Source organism: Rhipicephalus microplus, unplaced genomic scaffold, assembly GCF_043290135.1.
Source record: "Rhipicephalus microplus isolate Deutch F79 unplaced genomic scaffold, USDA_Rmic scaffold_371, whole genome shotgun sequence".
Classification (NCBI taxonomy): Eukaryota; Metazoa; Arthropoda; class Arachnida; order Ixodida; family Ixodidae; genus Rhipicephalus; species Rhipicephalus microplus.
This window is the reverse complement of record NW_027464936.1, coordinates 5,001-12,548: the sequence shown is the minus strand read 5'-3', so window position 1 is coordinate 12,548 and position 7,548 is coordinate 5,001. Positions and strand designations below refer to the sequence as shown.

The window sequence follows — 7,548 nt, the reverse complement described above, 5'->3', positions numbered from 1 at the left end:
GTTTTTGGAGGAGTCAGTGGCGGCACTCCGGTGAAGCCAAGGTGCGCCAATTCGCGCACGATATCGGCGTCTTTCGACGTGCCCGCCGGCCACCGTCGCACGAGTACGGCAAACCTCGTCTGCCGGGGCGGGGTTTGCGACGCCGACGCAAAAGTGGGAACCGCCGCTCGGATGTTCGCCGTTTTTGGCAGAGTGAGTGCTGGCACTCCGGCGAAGCGAAAGAGCGCGAATGCGCCCACGAAAGTGGCGTGTTTGGACGTGCTTGACGACGACCACCGCAGGAAAACGAAAAACCACGTCAGCCGGGGCGAGCGACCCATGGCGGTCTGGGTGCTTATCGCTGCTATTATAGGGGCACCCCGGCAGACGCAAAAAAAAAAAAAAATTTTTTTCGACATTCTTTTTTGCTCGTCGACCTCGGGTGACCCAGGTCGCAGTGGGAGCCGCGCACGAAAGCGGCGTCGCGAGACGGCTTCGCGGTCGCTAGTCGCACGAGCTCGGCAACCGCGTCTGCCGGGGCGGAGTTCGGGACGCCGACGGCTAAGTGGGAACCGCCGCTCGGATGTTCGCCGTTTGTGGCCGAGTGAGTGCTGGCACTCCGGCGAAGCCAAACGGGGCCGATTCCGGCACGATATCGGCGTCTTTCTACGTGCTCGCCGGCGACCGTCGCACGAGTACGGCAAAGTGCGTCTGCCGGGGCGGGGTTTGCGACGCGTACGCAATAGTGAGAACCGTCGCTCGGATGTTCGTCGTCTTTCGCCGAGCCAGTGCTGGCACTCCGGCGAAGCCGAACGGAGCCGATTCGGGCACGATATCGGCGTCTTTCCACGTGCTCGCCGGCGACCGTCGCACGAGTACGGTAAACCGCGTCAGCCGGGGCGGAGTTCGGGACGCCGATGCGAAAGTGGGAAGCGCCGCTCGGATCTTCGCCGTTTTTGGAGGAGTCAGTGGCGGCACTCCGGTGAAGCCAAGGTGCGCCAATTCGCGCACGATATCGGCGTCTTTCGACGTGCCCGCCGGCCACCGTCGCACGAGTACGGCAAACCTCGTCTGCCGGGGCGGGGTTTGCGACGCCGACGCAAAAGTGGGAACCGCCGCTCGGATGTTCGCCGTTTTTGGCAGAGTGAGTGCTGGCACTCCGGCGAAGCGAAAGAGCGTGAATGCGCCCACGAAAGTAGCGTATTTGGACGTGCTTGACGGCGACCGCCGCAGGAGTACGAAAAACCACGTCAGCCGGGGCGAGCGACCCACGGCGGTCTGGGTGCTTATCGCTGCTATTATAGGGGCACCCCGGCAGACGCAGAAAGAAAAAAAAAAATGGGGACATGGCGTGCGTCACCGTGCGGCTTCGCAGCGTTGCCGAAGTCGCCGAGCCCTTCGACTGAGCCGAACGGCGGACAGGGAACGTTGGTCGGCCGTTCTAACCTGTCGGTGCCACGCCGAGACGTCGTTAAGGAAAACCGCGTCGTGGGCCTCTACGACGCCGTCGAGTCGTTGTACGTTTGGTGTCCAGCGTGTCGGCGGCGAGTAGCGGACACGTCGTTCACGACTTCGGTCTTTCGCAGTCGACGCGAACTTGCGGAGAGTCGTGGTGCCTCACGTTTTCGGCAGAAACCGCGGCGGAATTTTCCCGTGCGTGCGCGCACGACCTCGGTGCTGTGCCGTCAGCGTAGTGTTGCACAAACTCGTGGCCTACCCAAGGTGCGGTACGTTTGCGGCCGTATCCTCGGTGGGAATTTCGTGAGTAGGGTCGCAAATTCTACGACCTCGGCGGGTTTGAGAGCGACGTAGACTTGTGGCACGCTCAACATGCCACACGTTTCGGGGCACACCCGCGGTGAAATTTTCTCGAGTACGCTCGTATTAGGGCCCAAGGAGGTCTGGGTACTTATCGCTGCTATTATGTGGGGGTTCTCGTGAGCGGCGTACGCGAAAGCGACCGGGTGTCTGATATGCGGCGGGCTTCGGCCTCGTCAAGCGTGTCCTCGGGTCTGCTCCAGGGGAATCCACGGCAGTCGTCTGCAGCCTCATCCGCTTGATGCGTTAGGGGCTGGTTGTCGGACGGTGCCGTTTTACCACGATATCGAGGTGTGTTCCGTGTCGTCCTCGGGCGATTCAGATGCGAAAGCGCCGAAGACGCGGGCGTGACCCGTCGTCTGGCGGCTTTGCAGTCTCGGCTCCGTTGCTAGTTCCGGCCGGTCCACCGACAGTGCAGCGGGCTTGGGCAACCCGCACGGCGCGACCGAGTCGATGCAACGAAAAAGAGCGAGCATGAACGTGCTTCTTGCCGCACGGCTCCCACTCGTCTTTCGGGAAGGTTGTGCCGTAGCGAGCTCGAACGCCGTCATCTCGGAGTGCAAAATAAGCGTGTTGGGGCGCCTGAAGGTGGCCTCCGCCGCACACAGACTGCGTCCGGCCCGCCGAGGGCGAGGACGGACGCGCAGTCGAACGATTACCTGGTTGATCCTGCCAGTAATCATATGCTTGTCTCAAAGATTAAGCCATGCATGTCTAAGTACATGCCGAAATAAGGCGAAACCGCGAATGGCTCATTAAATCAGTTATGGTTCCTTAGATCGTTTCTTCCTACTTGGATAACTGTGGCAATTCTAGAGCTAATACATGCAGTGAGCCTGGAGCCCTTTGGGTAACGGGTGCTTTTATTAGACCAAGATCGATCGGGTTTCGGCCCGTATTGTGTGGTGACTCTGGATAACTTTGTGCTGATCGCATGGCCACGAGCCGGCGACGTTTCTTTCAAGTGTCTGCCTTATCAACTTTCGATGGTAGGTTACTTGCTTACCATGGTTGTTACGGGTAACGGAGAATCAGGGTTCGATTCCGGAGAGGGAGCCTGAGAAACGGCTACCACATCCAAGGAAGGCAGCAGGCGCGCAAATTACCCACTCCCGGCACGGGGAGGTAGTGACGAAAAATAACAATACGGGACTCTTTTGAGGCCCCGTAATTGAAATGAGTACACTCTAAATCCTTTAACGAGGATCAATTGGAGGGCAAGTCTGGTGCCAGCAGCCGCGGTAATTCCAGCTCCAATAGCGTATACTAAAGCTGCTGCGGTTAAAAAGCTCGTAGTTGGATCTCAGTTCCAGACGAGTAGTGCATCTACCCGATGCGACGGCTCGGACTGAACATCATGCCGGTTCTTTCTTGGTGCACTTCATTGTGTGCCTCGAGATGGCCGGTGCTTTTACTTTGAAAAAATTAGAGTGCTCAACGCAGGCGAGTCGCCTGAATAAACTTGCATGGAATAATAGAACAAGACCTCGTTTCTGTTCTGTTGGTTTTTGGAATACGAGGTAATGATTAAGAGGGACGGACGGGGGCATTCGTATTGCGGCGCTAGAGGTGAAATTCTTGGACCGTCGCAAGACGAACTACTGCGAAAGCATTTGCCAAGAATGTTTTCATTGATCAAGAACGAAAGTCAGAGGTTCGAAGGCGATCAGATACCGCCCTAGTTCTGACCATAAACGATGCCAACCAGCGATCCGCCTGAGTTACTCAAATGACTCGGCGGGCAGCTTCCGGGAAACCAAAGTATTTGGGTTCCGGGGGAAGTATGGTTGCAAAGCTGAAACTTAAAGGAATTGACGGAAGGGCACCACCAGGAGTGGAGCCTGCGGCTTAATTTGACTCAACACGGGAAAACTTACCCGGCCCGGACACTGGGAGGATTGACAGATTGAGAGCTCTTTCTTGATTCGGTGGATGGTGGTGCATGGCCGTTCTTAGTTGGTGGAGCGATTTGTCTGGTTAATTCCGATAACGAACGAGACTCTAGCCTATTAAATAGGTGCGGGGTTCCCAGCACCTTACAACCTTCTTAGAGGGACAAGCGGCTCCTAGCCGCACGAAACAGAGCAATAACAGGTCTGTGATGCCCTTAGATGTCCGGGGCCGCACGCGCGCTACACTGAAGGAAGCAGCGTGTCTTTATCCCTGTCTGAAAAGACTGGGTAACCCGTGGAACTTCTTTCGTGATTGGGATAGGGGCTTGCAATTGTTCCCCTTGAACGAGGAATTCCCAGTAAGCGCGAGTCATAAGCTCGCGTTGATTACGTCCCTGCCCTTTGTACACACCGCCCGTCGCTACTACCGATTGAATGATTTAGTGAGGTCTTCGGACCGATGTCCGGCGCGGCCTTTCGGTTGCGCCGGTCTGTTGGAAAGATGACCAAACTTGATCATTTAGAGGAAGTAAAAGTCGTAACAAGGTTTCCGTAGGTGAACCTGCGGAAGGATCATTAACGGATTGTGAAGGGTGAGCGCCTCAGCTGCGTCTGCGCCCGACACTTTCTGCCGCTGACCCCGTTTGGACGCGGGGTCGGCTTTTCCCCACGGGGCTGCCTGAATGTGGAGCGGCACCCCGTGACAAATTGTTGCGCCCAGCGGACGCCAACACCGCGACCTTGGACGGTCGGCCAGGTGGCGGACGCGGGTACAAACGGCGCAACGCACTCATAGGTCGGCTTTCGACCCGCCACTGCACCGTGGCTCGAAGCGCTCGAAATGCGCGACCCGACCGCTGCGGGACCGCCTAGTACTGTAAACAGGAGCGGCGGAGCGCGAACGGCGAGTCGTGGTTACGTCGGTAGAAGGCGAGGCTGCGCGTTCCCGAAACGCCAGCCGAGTGCCCTCCCGACCGTTCGAGCGTGCAAGAACGAGACCCGACAATCGCGCGGCGACTGCCAAGTACGAGAGGAACGGCACAAGCGTCGGCGGTCGGTCAAGGAACTGGCGATGTGACGGGTCCGCTGTGCACCAGTGCATACCGTCCCGCCGTCCGCGGCAAGCGCCTCCGCGTCCTCGGGTGACGGAGGCTGCCGGTCGGTTCTTGCAGGCGAGGGATCTCGCTGGCACCGGTTCGCGTTGACGCGCGGCCGGTCATGGCACGGCGATGCGACGGCCGAGGTGCGCAGTACTCGATGGAGGAACCGCACGCTCCGATGACCGTCCCGCCCTCCGCGGCGTATGCGTACCGACCGTAATGGTTGCAGCAGCGCCGGCCGGCTTTTGAATTCGCCACACGAAACACGGTGCGAGATCGCGGTTAGGGGAGCGTCGACGTTGCCAGGCGTTTTGCTTGCTGCCGAGGGAAAGGCGGCACGGCCACGTCGCGCTCGTCGCGATTAGCGGGTCTGCGCGCTTTGGGAAGGTGCCGCAACGACTTGCCGAAAGAGGAAGCACGGAAGAACGAGGGACTTGGACGTCCCGACAATTGAACGCACTTGCGGCCAGGCCCTTGCTGGCTTCGTTCTTCCGCCTCGAGTAGGCTCGTACGCGGCTCCGGCGCCGAAAGTGGTCCTTGGCACCGACTTCGGTGGACGTGGGAAGTGCCGCGCAAGTACGGCGCGCCTGGCTCCACCTGTTGGCTAAAGTAGGCAGCCGGATCGGCATTTTGGTGTGCGGTGGCAAACCGTGGATGCGAAAAAAGCTTGTGCGATTTCGTGGAACAAAAAGCGGGGGTCCCCCTTTTTATGCGGAGGAGACCGACCCGCCCGCCGTGGTGAACCGCGACGCCACGGTAAAAACGGGAGAGGCTTGTCGATGGGACCGTGCATCCCGCGCTCCACGGAGGCCGGGAGGCGGCCGCCCGAGGAAATGTGTAGCCGTCGAGGCCCGCATCTGCGTGCACTCTTATCCAAATGGGTGTACCGCAGGCATTTTCTGGTTAGGCGGGCCAATGAGAGCGAGCACACAACGATACCTACGGGTCCGGCTTGGAGAACCGGCTTCGACGCCTCCCGAGTATTTATAGAGGGGTGGACCACGAAAGCACTCGCAAGTAGCGGAAGCGAAACGCCGTCCGAAACACACCGTTTGCTCGATTTGCGGCAGCCGAAAAAGGCGCGGCAGAGTTTTGGAGTCCAAGCGTGCGCTGAAAAGCGCCCTTCTTGGCCACTGTTTGGCCGAGTGCCAGAAACGTTTGGTTTTGACTGTACGGAATTGAACAAACACTTTTTCACGACTCTAAGCGGTGGATCACTCGGTTCTCGGGTCGATGAAGAACGCAGCCAGCTGCGAGACTTGGTGTGAATTGCAGGACACACTGAGCACTGATTCTTTGAACGCACATTGCGGCCTTGGGTCTTCCCTTGGCTTCGTCTGTCTGAGGGTCGGATCACATATCAAGAGAGCCTTCGGCGCACAAGGGAACGTGAGCCGTCGACTCGTTTTGACCGCGTCGGCAACACGGACAGCACGCTGAACACCTCACAGCGAGCGCCAACAGCGGCCACTCAAGGGCGAGACGGTGGCGACCGTCGTGCCAGAGCCCAACCGAAACGGGGGCGACCGACTGCATTGAGGATGTGGCACCTCGTTGAGACCGCCGCAGGACTTCGAGTCGGAAGGAAGCCTGCAGGGAAAGTGCGGTCGAGGTTGCGTACTCCTCTCTGCGACCGGGCGCGCAAGAGCTGCGAGAGCCACGGACGCGCAACTTTAACGCACGGTAAACACGAGGAGCGAAAGCCGGCCAGCAAAGCTTCTCCAGCCGTGCGCAAAGTGCGCGAGATCGCAGCCTTGCGTTGCGCTTGTTGCCCTCGAAGTAAGCAGGGTGTCCCGTAGACCGGGCGCTCGAACACGCTGCGGGGCCGTGCCTCCTCCAGGCTTTGCCGCGCGAACAGGGAACGTTCGCGCGCAAAGCGCAGGGAGGTGAGGAGGCTGCGCCCGACGTTTGCGGTTCGCTGCGTACGCGGTTGATGCGGAGAGCACGGCGCGACGACTTGCCGCGAAGCGGAAAAAGTCTCCCGCACGAGTTGGCGAAACGTTGGCGAAGCTTAAGGCGTTCTCGTCGTAGTCCGCCGTCGGTCTAAGTGCTTCGCAGTTCCCGTCCCGTTCAAAAAACTGGGCCACTCCAGTTGGGGCGGGGGCGACGCTACACGAGACGATGCCTCTCGCCAGGCTGCGTGGCTGCCCTTGCGGCGGCGGCGACTGGCCTCGGCGGTGTTTGGGCTTTCGACACGGTCGTTTATCACGCAACTGCTCGGACGACGCACGCGCGCAGCGGAATGCCGCTTGCCAGCCTTGTGAAGATGTGACCCTGTACAGGGTTGCGGGCGCACTTGGTAGGGCGTCGTACTCGGTTCGCGATGGGTTTACGAACGTGTCCCGTCACTTCCACGTCACACCGGTTGTGCGCCGCACGCGTGCAGCGGGGAAGCCGATTGCCAGCCTTGTGAAGAAGTGGCCCTGTACAGGGTTGCGGGCGCACTTGGTAGGGCGAGCGCACGCGGTCGTGCAGGAAGTTGATGGAAGCGAATGTATCCGCTGTCGACCTCAGATCAGGCGAGACAACCCGCTGAATTTAAGCATATCACTAAGCGGAGGAAAAGAAACCAACAGGGATTCCCCGAGTAGCTGCGAGCGAAACGGGACCGAGCCCAGCACCGAATCCCCCGTCCTTGCAGGCGGTCGGGAAATGTGGTGTATGGGAGGCGACGTTCTCGGGTGTTTGCGACGGTGCAAGTCCCCCTGACAGGGGCTTGTCCCAGAGTGGGTGCCAGGCCCGTCTCCGCCGTTGCGCGC

General features: G+C 59.6%; 3 non-coding genes across 3 annotated transcripts in view; all 3 read left to right on the top strand.

Moving 5' to 3' along the window:
- The first annotated feature begins 2,453 nt into the window (after window positions 1–2,453).
- Window positions 2,454–4,268, top strand: LOC142794073 (small subunit ribosomal RNA). The gene has a single exon (XR_012892045.1). It is a non-coding gene; the product is annotated as a small subunit ribosomal RNA (ribosomal RNA).
- Window positions 4,269–5,987: 1,719 nt separating this feature from the next.
- LOC142794067 (5.8S ribosomal RNA) lies at window positions 5,988–6,140 on the top strand. Its single transcript, XR_012892040.1, has one exon. It is a non-coding gene; the product is annotated as a 5.8S ribosomal RNA (ribosomal RNA).
- A 1,154-nt stretch (window positions 6,141–7,294) lies between these two features.
- LOC142794081 (large subunit ribosomal RNA) overlaps window positions 7,295–7,548 on the top strand; it is a 3,957-nt gene continuing 3,703 nt past the window's right edge. The window contains exon 1 of the ribosomal RNA XR_012892053.1: window positions 7,295–7,548. This exon is cut by the window's right edge and continues 3,703 nt beyond it. This is a non-coding gene — a ribosomal RNA (large subunit ribosomal RNA).